We start from the raw sequence: 20,788 nt of genomic DNA, 5'->3' as shown, positions 1-20,788 counted from the left end.
TTTATATTTTTCATGCACCTGTCAAATTTCAGCAAATCAAATCTCCCATTTGGTGTACATTATATATACAAGCGAGCATCGAAAGCACACGTTCTTATTGGTATAAAATTCAGTCGCAGCAGTGTTTTAATTGTTTACGTGCTTTCATTGATCAAACAAACAGTCCGGCAAGCACTTGAGCGTCACTCTGAGTACAAGTGCACAGTTACATGTAATAAGTAACAGAGAAAGCCGGGCTAGTTGGTGGCCGATATTGGAATGCATTATGAAACCGCGCAAACGACAACGGACGAAGAAGAAAACATCCGCGCTTGTCCAGTGTTTTCTTCTTCTTCCGTTGTCGTTCTCGCGGTTTCGTAATGCATTCCAACACGTGTAATAACGCGGTGGTGAAGCGCAGCTTTCCGCTTTTAGATGTTCCATCTCTCAGCCTCGCGTCGCAAGCTGGAAACAAGGTATGGAGGAATTATGAACGTTTTCTTCCTTTCTTTTTTCGTAGATTGAGTACAGCACAGAAGAAGAAAAGTGGTTAAATTTGCGCTCCGGGATACCAGAAAAGGATAACACGAATGATTACACCGTTCGGCTCCGCTGGTATGGTGTCGGACCCCGTCGTGACAAAGAGCTGGCATTGAAAATCTTCCGATACGAGAAACAGCGTGAGAAACTCTAAGCTATTTCTCATGGTGAATTGCACCGCAGAACAGAAGGCGTAGGCGCGGTTTATATTAAGGTGTCGTGGCTGTTCCATGGCAGTAATAACATTTACTGATGCATTCCGTGCTGGAGTGTCCTGCTGTTATTCATTCGTGTTGATCTGCTTTGAACTGTAACATAAAGCCCAAACAATAAAATTGTAGGTTGTAACAAAGTACACACAAGAAATACAAAAATATGACCTGCGAAACTTTCTAGCGGGATCTGTTAGGGTGGAACAGAGCGATTAGGGTGCATGATAAAATGATATCGCTCAAGCTAGGATCATTGAGTGGCTCCATGAAAGTCTATTGGGCTCTTCTAAAGCTTGGAGAACAATATAATTCCCTGTTGCTTTTCTGCTTAGGTCATTTTCCAGCATGTTTGAAAACATGCGGAACTGTTGAGTCACTAAAATTTCTGCTTTGAGTGAAGGGTGCTTTCCAAGCTTGTTTTTTTAGTAACGAAGCGTCTTGCATCTCCTTAGATACATTTTTGAAAATCGGATTCTCGTAGTCAACGTTATGAAACTGCCCAGCGATCGACTGCAAATGTCGTGGCGGAGAGCTCCTGATTGACTTACACCACCTGGTGTCTCTCAAAGGGACACAAAGGCACATGACTAGTCAAACTAAGTTTATAGATTAATGTTCTAGAATATCTAAATGCTCATTCACATGCTCCGGCTCGAGTAAGAAAAATATGGTTCATTCGTACACGTATCATTGGGATTCGTAGAAGGCTTATTTCACACTACTATGGTGTGACGCCCGGTGTTTCTTGCTGTCAGGTCTTGTGGCATATGCCCCATAATTTCTCAGATGTCATGAAAAAAATCTTCGCATTGTGACATTTATGAATAATATTAATTACTAGCAAATCATACGCTCGTTTTGTGAGTTAAACACTTTGAAGTTTAAATTTGTTTTGCAGAGGGCAACAGCGATTCATCAAATTAAGATGGGGGAGGCATGGCGGACGTTTACGGCTGTTCACAGCGCGTGTGGTTCTATCATGTTCTGATTGCTGTACTTTTAGTGATGTGCGCCTTCTTGATATATTACTCCACAGTAACTTAAACACAGTAGCATAAACAAGGATTCAATGCACTGAAGTGCTATATGCGATTATCTTTCAAAGTGAAGGATAATATACAAGCAGCCAGAATATAAATTCTGGAACATGTTGAAGGTTTATTGCTTTTCGTGCAGGAAATAAATGATACATGAGACAAAACAGATAAAACAGCTTAATTTATTCTTATTGTGCATTGACACTTGCAATACAAATTGACGATGCTATTTATACCCACTAAAAGCGTTGCATGTGCGACTGTAGAATAGTCATTGCGATATACTTGATAAGCAATAGCGTCTCGCAATGGAAGTAACAGAACCTTGAAATTAGACGCTTAATTCACTGCGAAAAAATGCGCGTGAAAGCCGAAACGAAGAGAATAGACCTAAATGGTCGTACGCGTGGCATTGCGTTGAAACGTCGCATACTACGCATTCACGTCATATCCCCCCAACATAGCATGTGACCACAGTTGCATGTTCTTTAATTTTCTCCCTCCGTAAAAGCATAAGGCACCAAGAGTGCGGCCTTTTCGTATATGGCGAGGAGGCTGTACGTAACAGAGCAGAAAATTGGGATGACATTCAAAGCCCATATCCTCTCATGAGGGGCACTTCGTACTGTTTGCAACGTGCCTTTAAATAACCAAAAGGCACGCAAGAATAAGTAGTATCAGCACCGGAAGCCAACGTCAAAAACTCGTTGTTTGATTAGCAATGCAGTGTGTCTACAAACCCATAGAAATTACAGAAACTGAATCCTACCTACGAGTTTTCTGAGCCTTCCTTGTTCGCTTGCAGGTGCTGATGGTGCACTCTTAGTCAATACCGGCTTAAAACAACGCATAAAACGCGCAAAGTAGATCAAAATTTCGATGCTTATGAATGGCTCACTCCAAGTGGCCTATTTTATGCGGTTCCTGAATATGCGGCCTATTTTATGCGGCTCTTGCATATGCGGTCCATATTTAAACAGCCCCATTCGTTACAGAGAAGGGGGCCGCTTGGAAATTGTCTGGCATAACGCCAAATGTTTATGCTGTATTTGAGACCGAATCTGTCCGGCTTACTAAGCGGCTCAAATATTATGCTACTCAAGATTAAGAGGCCCAACGGGCATTTCTCACTAAAAAATATTTACGGACAGGCGCCACCCAGAGGTTTTTGCACGAGGTTAGATACACAGCTTAGAACAAAATTGTAGGAAATATGGCGACACTCATTTTCAAGCAGCAAGGTGCGTCACCATCTCCGTTCGTTAGCCTGACGTAACTGTAGTGAAAATATCGGAAGCTACGCCACTTTGCACACGCCACCTTGTTTTCATCTATTTACCTGCCAAGTGCATGTCAGTTCAGCTACCGTGGCCATACCTGCACTGCCGTCGGTCTTAAAAGAAGGAAGGGAGAAAACAAACCAGGGTATGGTTAAAGAATTTTCATTGTGGGATTTAGCATACCGAGACTGCTCCGGATTTCGAGGGACGCCGTAATTGAGAGTTCCGGATTAATTGTGACCACCTAGGGTTAATTAACGCGCACCCAAAGGAAGGTTTGCATTTCCTCCGTAATGCGTTAGGCGGGGCCGAAACGCTAGAGGCACCAGGTTACTGCGGCAACTGTCATCAAAATAACGATTCAGCTGTTTGAAAATGTATACCGAGGCATGATTTTGCCTACATATCAAAGCCGATAACGGCTTCATTCCGAGCCTTTCAAATCGATGGCTCCGACGCTGAATGAACATGGAATAATGACGATTTGTCCATTGTCTTGTGCTACATTTGTATGACCAGCACCACCACAATCAGCCCTTTCCGCTTTCAGGAAGGCAAGCAATTCTCCGTCCGCAAGAGGAGCCGTATTCTTGCAAAAACTACCTTTAGTTATAAATATTTTCTATGCGAACTGCCTTAAAGGAGAGGCGATGTATTAAGCGAGCCCGACGGTATTGTGCTGTGCGTCAGGCAAAGTAAGGTGTGCCAGGCAGTGGTTGCAAGCAGGTGAGATGGACTGCAACGCAGTTTTCTTGAAGGAACGTTTGAATCAGGCATTAGTTACCGTGTACAATAGTTGAGTACCTCTGCCTAAACATCACCACCACGTGACATCTGGTGGAGGTGCTTTATGTTCATGCACAGGACGCCCCCGACAAGCCGTAATCCAAGCCCGGACCGCAAAGACACCACCAACGTCGTCCCGGAACACCCAGGAAGCCGCCGGCTACAGCAGCTGCCCCTGGAACGCGGTCTTCTACCAGATACGACCAAGAAGACATCCCCAATGGCAGCCGCAGCGGCCCTAATAATTCTTCAGCAGCCCAGGGAACCACCGACGTTCCGCGGTTCCACATTTGAGGACCCGGAAAGCTGGCTGGAAACGTATGAGAAGGTCGCTACGTTTAACAGCTGGGAAAGCGACGACAAGCTGCGACATGTCTATTTCGCATTAGAGGACGCCGCCAGGACGTGGTTCGAGAATCGAGAATCCACCTTGACGACGTGGGACCTGTTCCGAAGCGGCTTCCTGCAAACATTTAAAAGCGTCTTGCAAACAGAGCGAGCCCAAGTACTACTGGAGACCAGAGCGCAGCTGCCGAAGGAGAGGATCGCGATCTTCACTGAGGAAATGAGCCGTTTATTCCGCCACGCCGACCCGGAAATGTCCGAGGAGAAGAAAGTCCGCCTACTGATGCGTGTTGTAAAGGAGGAACTTTTCGCCGGAATGGTAAGAAGCCCACCGAAGACCGTCGAAGAGCTTCATCGTGAGGCGAAGAGCATCGAGGAGACACTGGAATTGCGGAACCAGCAATTCGACCGCCGCACCAAGCCAACAAGCTAAGCCGGAGTTCAATCAATGGCCACCGACGACCTGCGCGAGACCGTCAAGGCAGTACGAGGGGAGCTTCAAAGAATATTCCCTTCATCGCAACCTCAAGTGGCCTCAATCGCCGAAATTGTCAAAGAAGAAGTCCAGCGATCGCTCGGAGTTCCCGAGGTGCAACCACAGTCATCGCAGCCCCAGCCAGAAGCGATGACCTACGTTGCCGTCGCCAGCCGTCAAAGTCCCCCTCGACGACCATGCCAGGGCCCTGTAACGCTGCAATTCCGTCGACCACCGCCACCGCCGCCAGCACGCCCTCCCGTCGCCCAGCGCAACTACCCGAGGAAGACAGACGTTTGGCGCGCTCCTGACCACCGCCCGCTCTGCTACCGCTGCGGTGAAGCCGGCCATTTGTACCGCCGATGCCCATACCGCGACGTGGGATAGCGAGGGTTTGCCGCAACGCATCGCGCCCTCGGGAAGGTGAACGCCCTCGTGACATCGCCGACTACCTCGCCGATACTCAAAGGAGCCCTCGACGGCCATCCCGGTCACCGTCGTCAGGCCGCTACCTGTCACCGCAGCGCCGTCCATACACTGGCCCTGCGCGGGGCCGCTCTGCGAGCCCATATCCCGAAAACTAAAAGCAGCAACCGATGGAGCTGCGGTTGCTGTTCGTCGAACTGACAAAGATCCTCCGCCGCCGACGAATACGCCGAAAATCCTGTCTACACGACATATGAACGAGACACCGTCATCCCGACGTAGTGTGGAAGCAAACACTACGACGACGAAAGACGACTTCACGACGCCACGTACCAGCCACAGGTCAACGCGACGCAGCAGTGATCAGACGCAAAGACCTAACTGTAACACATGTCAAAGAACCACCGACCTAGACGTGCTTCTCGACGGCCACACAGTCACCGCCTTAGTCGATTACTCCGTCATGAGTGGACCCATCGCCGCCCAGTTGAAGAAAGTTAAGACCGCATGGGAAGGCCCTCAAATTCGGACCGCTGGAGGACACCTCATCACGCCGACTGGAATCTGCACTGCAAGAATTACCATTCATGACCGGACTTACTCTGCCACCTTCGTTATCCTCCAACAGTGTTCACGAGACGTCATTCTCGGTATGGACTTCCTGAACCAACGCGGCGCAATCATCGACCCGAAGTCGAAGCCAATAACGCGGTCGGAAGATAAAGCGACACCGCCCGAGAATCATTGTAGTCACCACGCCTTGAGTGTGCTCGAAGATCAAGGGAGCATCCCGCCTCGCTCCAGCATTGTTATTACGGTTGGCACCCAAACACCCGCTGACGTAGAAGGCGTCATCGAAAGCGACCAACGTCTACTGCTCGACGGCGAAATTTGCGTCGCAAGAGGGATCGCTCGACTGCACGGAAGAAAAGCGGAAGTGTTGCTTACAAACTTCAGCCAGGAGTTCAAGCACATCAACAAGGGCACGACGATCGCATACATCCAGGAAATTTTGGAAACCAGCAATGCGTTTGTGCTCCCGGATTCTGCCGGATCTACCTCGATGACCGTAGTTCCCGAACCAGACTTTGACATAAATCCAAGTCTCCCCACGATTAAGCAACAACGAAACAGAAGTCTAGTTCGACGATACAAAGAGTGCTTTTCAACGTCATCAATGGTTCGACAAACACCAGTCGTAAAGCATCGCATAATAACCGAAGATTGTGCTCGACCACTCCGCCAGAGCCCTTATCGAGTTTCTGCGCGAGAACGTGACGCTATAAGGCACCAAGTCGACGAAATTCTACGCGACGACATCATCCAGCCGTCAAAAAGTCCGTGGACATCACCAGTAGTCTTGGTGAAGACTAAGGACGGAACCCTACGCTTTTGCATCAATTATTGTCGTCTGAACAAGATCACGAGGGACGTATACCGCCTCCCATGGATAGATGACGCATTGGATCGGCTCTGCAACGCTAAATACTTCTCTTCGATGGGTCTCAAGTCTGGCTATTGGCAAATAGAAGCCGACAAAAGAGATTGCGAAAAGATCACCTTCATCCCCCCAGACGGCCTCTACGAGTTCAAGGTTATGCTATTTGAACTGTAGTCAGCGCCTGCAACGTTCTAGTGCGTCATGGACACGGTGTTAGCAGGATTGAAGTGGCAGACCTGTCTCGTTTACTTGGATGATGTCGTCGTGTTCGCCGAAAATTTCGACGATCACCTCAAGCGGCTTTCGACAGTACTAGAGGCCATCAAGTCGTCAGGGCTTACTCTGAAGCCGGAAAAATGCCGCTTCGCTTACGATGAGCTTCTGTTCCTAGGCCACGTAATCAGCAAATCTGGTGTCCGTCCAGACCTGCAGAAGACAGCTTCCATCGCACAGTTCCCGCAACCCATCGACAAGAAGGCAGTGCGTAGATTCCTTCGCATATATGCCTACTACAGGCGCTTTGTCAAGGACTTTTTACGCATCGTGGAGCCGCTAACGCACCTAAGTAAAGGTGATGTCGAGTTCAAGTGGGAAACGCTGCAGGCCAATGCATTTCAAGAGCTCAAACGACGCATGCAGTCGCCGTCAGTACTTGCACACTTCGACGAGAACGGTGATACCGAAATCACACTGACGCCAGTAGCCTAGGCCTCGGTGCCGTCCTAGTCAAGAGGAAAAACGGACTTGAATGGGTGATATTGACTTGAAGGGCTGGTGAAAGGCAATTATACTACGACTGAAAAGTAATGCCTCGCCATCATTTGAGCAACAGCAAAATTCCACCTTTACCTATATGGGAGGCCATTCAAAGTGGTCAGCGACCATCACGCGTTGTGTTGGTTAGCTAACTTAAAGGACCCTTCAGGACGGCTGGCACGGTGGAGCCTCAGACTACACGAGTACGACATCACTGTAACCTACAAGTCCGGACGAAAACACTCAGATGCCGTTTGCCTATCACGCGCCCCCATTGACCCGCCGCAGCAAGATGACGAGGATGACGACGCCTTCCGTGGAATAATAAACGCGAAAGACTTCGCCGAACAGCAATGAGGAGGCCCCGAGCTAAAAGCCCTAGTTGAGTATTAGGGCATTTAAATGTGGATTGTCTTCGTTCACGCTTCAAAACAACCTACCCGTGAAGAACTTCTCACCAGTCCGCGCCAACTACGTTCTTGTTGTTCTGTCGGCGTTGCGTCCAGAAGTACTGCAAGTCCTACTTGACGATCCGACCACTGGGCACCTCGGTTTCTCCCGGACGTAATCGAGGATACAAGAAAGGTATTACTGGTCGCACGTAACCGCCGATGTCGCCCGTTACGTCAAGACATGCCGAGACTGTCAGCGACGCAAGACACCACCGACAAGGCCAGCGGTATTACTACAGCCGATCAAGCCTCCTTACCTACCTTTTCAGCAGATCGGGATGGACTTGTTGGGGCCGCTTCCGACATCAACTTCCAGAAATAAGTGGATCGTTGTGGCGGCGGACTATCTCACCCGCTTCGCTGAAACTAAAGCTCTACCGAAAGGCAGCGCAGCTGAAGTGGCGAAATTTTACGTCGAGAAAATCCTGCTCGGACATGGTGCTCCAGAAGTTCTCATCACCGACAGAGGAACGGCTTTAAAACAGCAGAGCTCACCCAAGCCATTCTGCAATACAGCCAGACAAGCGACAGCAGGACAACTGCCTACCATCCGCAGACGAATGGTCTCACGGAGCACCTGAACAAGACCCTCGCCGACATGCTAGCAATGTATGTCGACGTCGAGCACAAGACGTGGAATGTGGTCCTGCCGTAGGTAACATTCGCTTACAACAAGGCTGTGCAAGAAACAACACAGATAACGCCATTTAAGCTGGTTTACGGCAGGAACCCGACGACGACGCTCGACGCCATGCTGCCACATGTCACTGACGAGGAAAATCTTGACATCGCTACCTATCTCCAGCGCGCCGAAGAAGCTCTACAGCTCGCCCGCCTACGGTGTGAGGATCGGCCTGCAGGGGTACTGCTCTGCAAAGATATTTCAGCCCGCTGCACGGGCTTCGATCGACGCGCGGTGGGGGCGCCCTACAGAGATTCAGCAAGAACAGCGCTAACCAACCATGAACTTACTTGAGAGAACTGCGGAGCAAGGGCGTAGCCAGGGGGGGGGGGCGGCTTATGGGGCTACAGCCCCCCCCCCTCCGAAATTTTTTCGTGCTGTCCATGCACCGCCGACCAAAGCAACCCCCGGCGCCGGAAATCATTCTCGATTTTGTCTATAATGTATTTTTCACGCTCAAAAAGACATTTCACCGCAAACATTGCGAACTGGAGCTGGATTTCGCGGTGACGCCCCTGCACCTGGAGTCGCATAACGAAAGGAGCCCTATCCGAGCACAAAATGTCAAGGGCATTTTGTTGGCGAGCGGGCTCGTCGCGGCATATCGCGAAGGCCGCGGAATCTACGGAGCGCCTGGATGTCAATTCTGAAACTTCATTGGTATAGAATTCTCATTAATTTTTGATGTGAAAGACGCGTTGACATTTCCAAAGTTGGGCTTTAGATTTTCAATTGCGGAATTTTGTAGGTTTAATGTTCTTATGAAGGTTTGACACCAAAATTTTATTGACTTTACGTCTTACATCGGAACATAGAACGAGACAAGCCAAATCAGCACACTATCAGACAAGTTGACAAAGCGCGCAGCGAGGTCCGATAAGACGAAACGCTGTGGTGGTTCCTTTGTGCCGTCACGTCACATAAAAAAATGAACATTTTTTTTTACCTACGCCAAAGCGTCCACGTCAAGAAACCAAGGCCAGCCAAGGTAATTATGTTCGTATTTTTTTTTTACTTTGACTTTTATTTGCGAGACACATTGAGACCCCCCCCCCCTCTTCATTTTTTTAAATTCTCGCTACCCTACCCGCGGGCTGCCAGAGCCAGCCAGAGTGCATGCATGTTTCTGGGGCTGCCCCGACCACCGCGCGGCGCACTTCGGTGCGCGTTCGGTTTTCTCTGGCCGAGTGGATTTTCGCCTTCCACAGTTTTGGACACTTTCTGGCTAGCAGACTAGAAAAATAAACAATGGTCGCTCGCCGCCATCACTGTGGGGAGTCGACGGATTGCACCGCGTTCGCTTGAGCGCAACCTCTCCGGAGTCTTGTCTCACCGGTGTAGGATACTGAGAAGTATGCGTATGGTTCTCAGTGGACGTTTTCTTCAATATTCCTAAGGTAGAAACGTTGGGTGCACAATGTAGGCATTCGATTGTGGCCAACATACTTTCCTTTGCGTTTGTTCGTATCGGTGGCTTCGCCCCTCAAAAGGAAAAAAAAACACATTGTTGTGGCGCAGCGTATTGCCGCATGGTGAAAGTCCTATTTTGTTACTTCTCTTGCGGAAATTATTGGGCCACGGGACGCTTCAGTTGCCGGATGTTCTTATTACATTATTACGATAGCAACTATATGGACACTCCAGGCGAATTCCTGCCGTCGCCGTCGCCCTCGTGTTTCGTATAAAGTCCAACGGTGATAACATCGTGACCGCGCATCGCATGGTGTATGTGCGAGGAAAAGCGTAGGGGGGAGGGGTTGGAATGGGTGAGCAGACGATGGTGGCTCAGTCTTGTGTGCGCAAAGGAGAAAAGCGGGGAGCAAGCGCGCCGCCTTCGGTCACACGCTATAGTTCATCAATATGGTTCGGTGATCTGTGAATCTGTGATTGCGCAACATGTTTATTTGCCTTGTTTGACACATTATAACGGTGGCTTTTTCTTAGATACGCAGCTTAATTGGAGACTTATACTTATGTTTAAATATCTTGTTGCGAGGTTTTGTGTATAGGTTCAGTGACCTTTGTTTCCAGTTACACTTTTTTGCCCTTTATCAAGCTGCAGTGCATCTTCGCATTTGTATATACCAAAAATGGTGCCAAATGTCCTGGCTTCTTCATCATCATCATCATCATCAGCCTAGTTACGCCCACTGCAGGGCAAAGGACTCTCCCATACTTCTGCAACAACCCCGGTCATGTACTAATTGTGGCCATGTTGTTCCTGCAAATTTCTTAATCTCATCCGCCCACCTAACTTTCTGCCGCCCTCTGCTACACTTCCCTTCCCTTGGAATCCATTCCGTAACTCTTAATGACCGTCGGTTATCTTCCCTCCTAATTACGTGTCCTGCCCATGCCCATTTTCTTTCTTGATTTCAACTAAGATATTAACTCGAGTTTGTTCCCTCACCCAATCAGCTCTTTTCTTATCCCTTAATTATACACCTATCATTCTTCGTTCCATAGCTCGTTGCGTCGTCCTCAATTTAAGTAGAACCCTTTTCGTAAGCCTGCAGGTTTCTGCCCAGTACGTGAGCACTGGTAAGACACAGCTGTTATAAACATTTCTCTTAAGGGATAATGGCAACCTGCTGTTCATAATCTGAGAATGCCTGCCAAACGCACCCCAGCCCATTCTAATTCGTCTGATTATTTTAGTCTCATGATCCGGATCCGCAGTCACTACCTGTCCTATAAGTAGATGTATTCCCTTACCACTTCCAGTGCCTCACTACATATCGTAAACTGCTGTTCTCTTCCGAGACGGTTAAACATTACTATACTTTTCTGCAAGTTAATTTTCAGACCCACCCTTCCGCTTTGCGTCTTCAGGTCAGTGAGCATGCATTGCAATTGGTCCCCTGAGTTACTAAGCAAGGCAATATCATCAGCGAATCGCAAGTTACTAAGCTATTCTCCATTAACTCTTATCCCCAATTCTTCCCAATCCAGGTCTCTGAATACCTCCTGTAAACACGCTGTGAATAGCATTGGAGAGATCGTATCTCCCTACCTGACGCCTTTCTTTATTGGGATTTTGTTGCTTTCTTTATGGAGGACTACAGTGGCTGTGGAGCCGCTATAGATATCTTTCAGTATTTTTACATACGGCTCGTCTACACCCTGATTCCGCAAAGCCTCCATGACTGCTGAGGTTTCGACTGCATCAAATGCTTTCTCGTAATAAATGAAAACTATATATAAAGGTTGGCTATATTCCGCACATTTTTCTATCACCTGATTAATAGTGTGAATATGGTATATTGTTGAGTAGCCTTTACGGAATCCTGCCTGGTCCTTTGGTTGACGGAAGGTGTTCCTGATTCCATTTGCAATTACCTTAGTAAATACTTTGTACGCAAGGGACAGTAATGTGATCGGACTATAATTTTTCAAGTCTTTGGCGTCCCCTTTCTTATGGATTAGAATTATGTCAGCGGTTTTCCAAGATTCTGGTACGCTCGAAGTCATGAGGCATTGCGTATACAGGGTAGCCAGTTTCTCTAGAACAATCTGCCAATCTACCTTCAACAAATGTGCTGTTAGTTGATCGTCCCCAGCTGCCCTCTCTCTTTGCATAGCTCCCAAGGGTTTCTTTACTTCTTCCGGCGTTACCTGTGGGAGTTCGAATTCCTCTAAACTATTCTCTCTTCCATTATCGTCGTGGGTGCCACTGGTACTGTATAAATCTCTATAGAACTCCTCAGCCACTTGAACGATCTCATCCATATTAGTAATGATATTGCCGGCTTTGTCTCTTAACGCATACATCTGATTCTTGCCAATTCCTAGTTATTTCTTCACTGCTTTTAGGGTTCTTCCGTTCCTGAAAGCATGTTCAATTCTATCCATATTATACTTCCTTATGTCAGCTGTCATACGCTTGTTGATTAACTTCGAAAGTTCTGCGAGTTCTATTGTAGATGTAAAGTTAGAGGCTTTCATACATTGGGGGGGGGGGGCACTTCATGATCAGATCTTTCGTTTCCTGCCATAGCCTACTGGTATCCTATCTAACGGAGTTACCACCGACTTCTATTGCAAACTCCTTAGTGATGCCCACAAAACTGTCGTTCATTGCTTCAACACTAAGGTCCTCTTCCTGAGTTAAAGCCGAATACCTGTTCTGTAGCTTGATCTGGAATTTCCCTATTTTGCCTCTTACCGCTAACTCATTGATTGGCTTCTTACGTACGAGTTTCTTCAGTTCCCTCCTCAGGTCTAGGCTAATTCGAGTTCTTACCACCCTATGGTCACTGCAGCGCACCTTGCTGAGCACGTCCACACCTTGTATGATACCAGGGTTAGCGCACACTATGAAGTCTATTTCATTTCTAGTCTCGCCGTTCGGGCTCCTTCATGTCCACTTTCGGCTATCCCGCTTGCGGAAGAAGGTATTCATTATCCGCATATTATTCTGTTCCGCAAACTCTGCTAATAACTCTCCCCCGCTATTCCTAGTGCCTATGCCATATTCCCCCACTGCCTTGTCTCCAGCCTGCTTCTTGCCTACCTTGGCATTGAAGTCAACCCATCAGTATAGTGTAATTTGTTTTGACTTTACCCATCGCCGATTCCACGTCTTCATAGAAGCTTTCGACTTCCTGGTCATCATGACTGGATGTAGGGGCGTAGATTTGTACAATCTTCATTTTGTACCTCTTATTAAGTTTCACAACAAGACATGCCACCCTCTCGTTAATGCTATAGAATTCCTGTATGTTACCAGCTATATTCTTATTAACCAGGAATCCGACTCCTAGTTCTCGCCTCTCCGCTAAGCCCCAGTAACACAGGACGTGCCCGCTTTTTCTTGTCTTCTTATGGCTTCTTATGTTATGACTTATAAAAATCGGGCCCCTCGGTTAGCCCCCTTTCTTCTCGTTTATTACATAAGGAGGGTCTCGAATCCAGCAACATTGATGCCTTCAGTTACCATGTGTGGGTTTATTAACCAGTTGCCTTCACCGAAAAACATCACGTTCTCGTGACGGCTGCGGCAAAAAAGACGTTCCGCGTCCGCCGCCAAGGTCTGTGAGTGGTGGCGCTGGCTAACACTCCCAGGTTTCTACTACGACACATAAATACCCAAGAAATTGGATGGGGAAATGGCGCCGCGGTAGCTAAATTGGGAGAGCATCGCACGCGAAATGCGAAGGTTTTGGGTTCGGTTCCCACCTGCGACAAGTTGTTTTTTTCATCCTCTTTAATTTCCTATAATTTATCGTTTCTTTATTTCATTTATTAAGCACAAGTGATTTTCCCTATGTTCTCCTTGGTGTCAGTGTTTGTTGGCTTCTTATGATATCCCATTTACAAAAGTGACATGCAGGTGGGAGGATAAATGTTTTCTAATGCTCTCGTACACTGGGTTGAGCATGGTTGCGTGACGTAATGGACGCTCCAGAAGTTGAGCAGCGTGGTGTTGTGAGGTTTTTGACAGCTGAAGATGTTTCCTTAAAAGAAATTAGTTGTCGTAGAGCTGCCGTGTACGTTGAACATTGCATTTCAGTGGCCACGGTGAAGTGTTGGAGCAAACGGTTCAAAGAAAGCGTGAAAGTGTCAAAGGCGATCCAAGACCGGGCTGTCACCGTGCAATCACCCCTAAGACAATTGCAAAAGTTTATGAGCTGATTAGACAAGAATGGAGGATAAGCATCGATGAACTGGCAGAGCGTGCGAACATCAACCGCGCTTCTGTTCACACCATAATTCATGAACATCTCGGTTATCGGCTCTTGTGTGCGCAATGGATGCCCAAGATTTTCAACCAACGCCAGAAGACGGAAAATTTTGGCACTGCCTTGACTCATTTCATCTGGTATGACAATGAGAGTGACGACTTCTTGTCTACAATTTTCATCGGCGACGAACCATGGTGCCACTACTACTACGAGCATGAAAGAGGACGGCAAAGCTTACAGTGGAAACAGTCGAATTCACTACCCCCAAATAAAGCAAAGGCCGTCATTTCCGCCGGAAAGGTGTTGTTGACTTCTTTTTAGATCTTCAGGGGCCATTACTGATAGAATTTACCAAATATTGAGAGAGTATCAATTGTTTCCGATATTGTGAAACGCCGGATCGGTTACGTGTCGCAGTCAAGAACAAAGGACGTCGAAAAAGGGGTCATCGACGTCGAATGGGGCCATCTTGTTCCACGGCAATGCCCCTCCCCACGTCACGGATATGGTTAATACAAAACTGGCAATGTTAAAGTGGCAAACGCTGCAACATCCGCCATACAGCTGAGACCTGTCGCCTTGCCACTTTCACATCTTGGGGCAACGGAAAAAACAGCTCGAGGGAACCAGATTCGTGTCGGACGATGACGTGAAAGAGTCAGTTGCAGACTTTTTGAAGCAGCAACCCAAGGAGTTTTACGAGACGGGAATCACGCGACTCGTTGGTCAATAGGACAAACGTCTAATTGTTTATGGAGACTAATTTGAATAAAGTACCGCGTTTGTCATATGTTCGCATTGACTCAGTTTCATTTGACTGGCCCTCGTATATATTGAAAAACTCCTGCTATGTTGCTACTATAATTTCGGTGCAATTACTTACGATACACGACCGGTGACAAGTGCTCCTGCGTAATATATTGGAGCAAATGACAGCGTCGCTGAGAAATTTTATTGGCCGTTGAATATGTACAAGGATGTAAACAAAGTTCTTGAACGACAAAGCTTCATTAACATATTTCTCCTCAACTTGTTCATTTCATGGCCTTTACATTTATTATATCAGCAGCATGCACTGCTTTGCTGCTTTCGAACTGATATAGTTCTAAAGTTCATGTCATATTTTCTGTACTTCTTAAATAGACAAAATATATGGAAGCGTTCATATCACTTATATTGGGCAGAATTTTTTGAACATACGAGTATATTCTTTCATGGAAAAATACATATTTTACTTGCTTTGACAGTGCGTAGCCTTCAAGAAATCGTTTGCAGCATCTTTGGCAATGAAAATGCAGTATGTATTTGATCCATGAATTAATGTATTTGATCCCTCGACAAATTGTTTAAGAGGAAGCTTTAGCTCGGGCCCAACTCCGTCGTGGCCCATTCAAATACATGTAACACGCAGAAACACTATTCTGAGATAACCCCAGGATCGCATTTAATGAAATTTCTTGCATTTGAGAGAGAAAGTTAAATTCTAGTGTCTGTTGGAAAAGGAATTTCGATTTAGGGTCTGAATTTTGTTTAAAATATTTTGAAAAACTTGAAATTTCGAAAAATGTAGTAGCATAACGTTTACAAATCAAAAGCTATGCATCAAGAACAGGTATTGCGGTTCTGTAAACGGCATTGGTTAAAACAGTCAAAGCAGACAAATTTTGTACATCAATAGGTACCTTACGTGAATTGATTACGTTGTGTTCTAGGGTTCTGCAAAAGCCGTATTTCCATAATACAATATTTTTTTAAGAATCATGTATAAGAAAAGAATTTTTTCCGATGTAGACATACTATTAGTTCCAATTCACAGAATTTCGATATCATTTTTTCCTGTTGAGTTTTAAACTTGATAATCTCGTTTTCTGAAAATTTCCGATTCATGCCAATATTTAAGAAAGAAGTGACAGTCTAAATAGTAAATCCAAAACAAAAAATTACTAGAATTTAAGCTTTTTCTTTAAATGCAACAAACCTCGTGAAATTTGGTGCAGTGGTTGCCGAGAAAACCAATTCTCCCTGTACATGTATTTAGATGCGAACACCCGAGCTAAAGATTCCTCTTAAGGAGGAGGTCGAGCTGGAACGTCAGCCTGCAACGTGAGAAAATAACGGGAACAGGAAGCAATTAGGCAAGAACAGGAAGAATTTAGGCAAGAACAGGTAAAAGCTAGGCAGGAACTGAAAAGCATTTCGCAGGAGAAAGACCTCACAGAAGTAACGAGGCAGTACATTGATGCACTGAACAAAGAGATTGAAAGTTTTGAGCAGTTAATAGAGCAAAGTCAACAAGCCGAGAGAAGGAGTAGTACCTGTGAGAGTAGCAGCACGTTCATAGGTGAACTCGAAGTGCTAGCAGCTAACGAGGCCTTAGTGGCAACAGAGGCCGTAAAGGCCGTAGTGAGAGCGACGAGGTGCTGTGCCAAAAGAGCACTGTAGAGGCAGCTAGGCCATCTGCGAATCAATTGGCACAGTTACGGCGTGTGTGCGTCGCTTGTAATGTTAGCGAGGTTGTTAAAGAAGTAGACAGTACTGCTGACCCGACAGACGCGAGCACCCATGTCAGGTCAGATCTGCGTGCCGAAGTGAAGTGCGAGCTGGACGATGCAGTTGAGGGTAGTTCTCAGGATTGCGATCTGCGTAGCTCAAGAGAAGACAACTGCATTGTTGAGGGATCGGTGCAGCTCTCCGCCAGTTTAGGTAGCCAAGAGAGGGATGATTTAATTAGGAATCATTCGGACTGTGCGCGTGAGACAACGAACGAGACCGACGGGCTGTGTGTCGATGCACAGCGTGAGCTGGGCAATGCAGTAGAGGGCAGTTCGCCCGAGTGCGAGTTGCATAGCTCGAGTCTTTCTCGACTTGTTCCAGAGTCGGTTGAGCTTTCCGCCAGTCGAGGCAAAGAGAGAGTCAACTTAAATGAAAATCACTCAGACTCTGCGGGTAAAAGACCGATCCGGGCCGACGCAATGTGTACCGGCCAGGTTTGAGACACGAGAAGGCGACATGAAAGCGAGTTCAAAGAGAAAGCGCCGTAGAAAGAAGCGCCGTAAAGATCAGAAAGCAGTAAATAAAGTAGCGCAGCCAAAGACGGTGAAAGACGCAAAAAGCCAGGGCGCGAGGAAAAGAAAAGGGCGGTCGTCGTTGACGATGTTGACGCATCAAACACGTTCGAGCCACCGGTCAAAGAGAGACCGGGAAGCATGTTCTGCACGGACGCGGACAAAGGGCACGGGACAGTTACGTTCCTCGTCATTCCGTCGTTCTTTTCGGAGTGCAGCATGTAATGCGAAGGAGCGCAAGGTTGCAAGTCGAGACGAGGTGGTAGGGAGTCGCTACGCGTTCAGTCGAGTTCGTCATGAAAGCGTCGCGCCAGGACGCAAATCGGCAGGACACTGTAACGTCTTGGAGGAGCTGATAGCGTGTCAGCCCTTTTGTTGTTCCTGGGTATCCATAATAGCTTTCGAACCGCGACCACCGCGAGTACGGCTCAAAAGTATGAGTCAGACGTAAACCTTTGGAACGGAAGGCCAAGGGAGCTTCTGTAGAAGTAAAACGTGTTGTTTCGTTAGTTCTGAGCATTTTGGAAATTTTCGCGATTTGGGACTAACAATTTCTTTCAATATGTAAGGTATGAGCTTTGTTTGTGTTTTCGTTTGAGAAGCTCCGAGATTTGAAAGACGCATTTTAGGTAAAAGTTTAGTTTCGCGAGGCGTTAGTTAATGAGTACATAGGCTTTCCTTTTTTTTGTGTGTGTGAGTCATTGAGAATGTGTGAGTCATCATTGAGAGGTCTATGGTAAAGCGCGTGTGTATTAGTTAACTTTCTTTTATTTATGAGTGTTTTCGAATTTTTTAAGCTGAAGCCCGTAGATTTTGACTTATTGCATCATGTGCACGGGGAGGCGTTCGTAGTTCCATTAGCGCGGGTCCTGTGCGGACGGAAGGCAGCAGAATGTTTATAACTGGGTTGCTCGTGTTTGTTGAGGGCGGCCGTTTTCTGACTTCTCTAATAAGCGTGCGTGGAACGAGTTATTAGAAGACGCAATTTTTTAAAGGGTTCTGCAGAGCGCGTACGTTAGGCAAGTTTAGTTGTTCGTTTAAGGAACGTGTCCAGTATGGACTAGAGAAAGACACGAAAAGTTAGCGCGATGAAACGTTTGCGTACGACGCAAGCACGTGTTCGGAATAGGGACCACAAAGCTAGCGCGATTGTGATTACGTGCCTGTGGAGTTGGCCAGACTGTTCAGTGGCAACAGTACGTGAGATAAGTACGCCCCTGCGATAAGGTAAGAACAGGCTGTTCGTGAAGTTAGGCTGCTTAAGTTATGTTTGGGTATTGGTATTGGAGAGCCTTCGGTTTATTTCTGCGTAAACCTTTGCTCTTGTGCAGCACGACAGTCAGATCTAGTTAAACTCAGGGGGAACGCGAACGCTTGCTTTGGCGGCACGAAATTTTGGCGCAAAATTTGGGGTTCCCAGTTCAGTGGCTTGCATTGAAATCTTGACAGGAAGGCTGGTAGGTTAACAGCTGATTCCGGGCGTTTGCACGTTGAGTGGTATTGTGTTGCCGGGATCGACTCTTCTGTGCCAGTTGTTGTGAGATGATTGAAGGCATTCCAAGTGCGCAGGGGTTGCATAGAGCAAATCCATCTTCTTGCTCGCCAGCCATTCTCTTCCTGCCCAGCGGTTGCCAGCATTGGCCAGGCGAGATTTTCCGGGCCATGGAGGAGCTGTTAGGATCGGCCTGCAGGGGTACTGCTCTGGAAAGCTATTTCAGCCCGCTGTACGTGCTTCGATCGACCCGCGGTGGGGGCGCCCTACAGAGAACCAGCGAGGACAGCGCTAACCAACCATGAACTTACTTCAGAAAACTGCGGACTACGGCAGCTGTGGAACCTAAAGGCGCCGGCTGGGGTCGGGCGTGACCAGCTGGCTACGGGGACGCAAGACACTGGACACCACGACGGCCGCGATGCGAAGGTCAGCTCCGAGTGTTTCGAAGGTCAGCTCCAAGTGCTGCGAAGGTCGTCTGCCCTCGGAGGGGGGGCAGTTAAAGTGCGTACTTGTGTGTGTGAGCCCTCCACCTCCAAAAAGGCGGGTCGTCTACGATGACGTCGAACGATGGCGTCGAACGGAGTGTTTATAAGAAGCTGTTTGTCGCTGCTACAGTGTGCGCGTCGTCGTGCTCTATGCTCGTCAATGTACTCGTGAGCCTGTGTGCTCGCATGCTGCATGCTTCGTTTTGCGGGCTCCATTTGGGAGTCACGCTAGACTGTGTAAATCTATCACTTGTTTAAAATGTGAACACTGTAAGTAAACCCTGTTCACCTAGTTCCTCCCAAGTTCCTCTCTACGACCTACAACCCCTTCAACTGGTGGCAGCGGCGAGGTCGTCCGACAACTCATACAACTGTGTGCCTGCGGTGGGATCATCCGACAAATCCTACAACGGATCAAGAACCAGCAGCGTACCGACAGCCGACACTTCAACCTCAGACGACGCTTCGTCGAGTACCATCCCGGCGACCGTGTTTGGGTATGGACCGCCATACGCCGACGAGGACTGAGTGAGAAACTATTGCGACGCTATTTCGGACCCTACAAGATCATCCGACGTATTGGTGCGCTGGACTATGAGGTCGTGCCAAATGGCATTTCGTATTCACAGCGGCGCCGCGCACGATCTGAAGTGGTCCACGTGGTGCGCCTTAAACCCTTTTACGGACGCTGACGAACTTCCTTATTTTGTTGTTTTCTTTGCTACGAGTGCTCTTTTTTATTACTTTCGTTTATTTGCAGCATCGAGCCGATGCTTTTTAAGAGGGGGTATTGACTCGTGTACGTTTCTTTATCGGGCGACCACGTTTCGCCGCCTAACAAACGTTATCGCACAGTGCGTACGCGCCTGCATGTATACGAAGTTTCTGGAAAGTTATCGATGCTTCTATCTGCTGTCTGTTGTCGCCGATCCTTGTGTTATCTGATTTCATCGCGTGACGCGAATGGTTTAGAACTTTCTGGAAGGCATGCGGGTCCCAACCATTAGTCCGGAACGTTCGACAAGTGCTGTATAAAAGCCGACGCGCTTGACCCACTGATGAGATTTTCGACGATCTCCGACCGTTTTCGCCGCTATCATTGTGCTATAAGTGTATCCTATTTAGTGGGCACAGGTTTACCGAATAGAAGTTAGTTTTGCCGGTCACAGTGTTGCTACTGTGTTCTTCGATGTCACCACTATGTGACAATATGTACACGATGCATTGAAAATGACCGGAGTTAATTCCTGCATCACCACTGCACCGATCGATCGAATTACTGGACGATACACGCCCGCATCTTGGTCGCGCCGGCATCGCTGAAGCAGAAATGATTACTAATACTTTCAACTTCCGCCCCTTGAGTACTGCTAACAAATGGCCAAGCTATTTACATTGCTGCCTCTATTCTATATTGTAGGAGAAGTACTAGTTAAAGTTGTGTGCGCATGTCGTACTTGTGCTATGCAGCGATATATTTTGTTTATTTCCGCAAAGTGTCGATGGAAGTCCGTTGTTGCCATCAGAGACAACACGGATTTGTAGCAAACATTTTCTGAGAAACTCTAAAGATGACTTTAGCTCCTACGTGCCGTATCGTATGTGCCGACGATTTTTCCGGCGGCACATACGATGTCATTTTCAATTA

The 20,788-nt window shown here is 47.4% G+C and overlaps 1 protein-coding gene across 1 annotated transcript in view; it reads left to right on the top strand.

Moving 5' to 3' along the window:
- The first annotated feature begins 530 nt into the window (after positions 1–530).
- The window catches only part of LOC142574166 (neprilysin-1-like), a 72,386-nt gene continuing 52,128 nt past the window's right edge, over positions 531–20,788 (top strand). The window contains exon 1 of the mRNA XM_075683319.1: positions 531–659. The gene's annotated coding sequence lies outside the window, so the exon portion shown is untranslated. The remainder of the gene's footprint in view (positions 660–20,788) is intronic.

This window comes from Dermacentor variabilis, chromosome 3 (assembly GCF_050947875.1).
Source record: "Dermacentor variabilis isolate Ectoservices chromosome 3, ASM5094787v1, whole genome shotgun sequence".
NCBI lineage: Eukaryota > Metazoa > Arthropoda > Arachnida > Ixodida > Ixodidae > Dermacentor > Dermacentor variabilis.
Note: the sequence above shows the minus strand (reverse complement) of the source record. Positions and strands in the feature narration are given on the sequence as shown.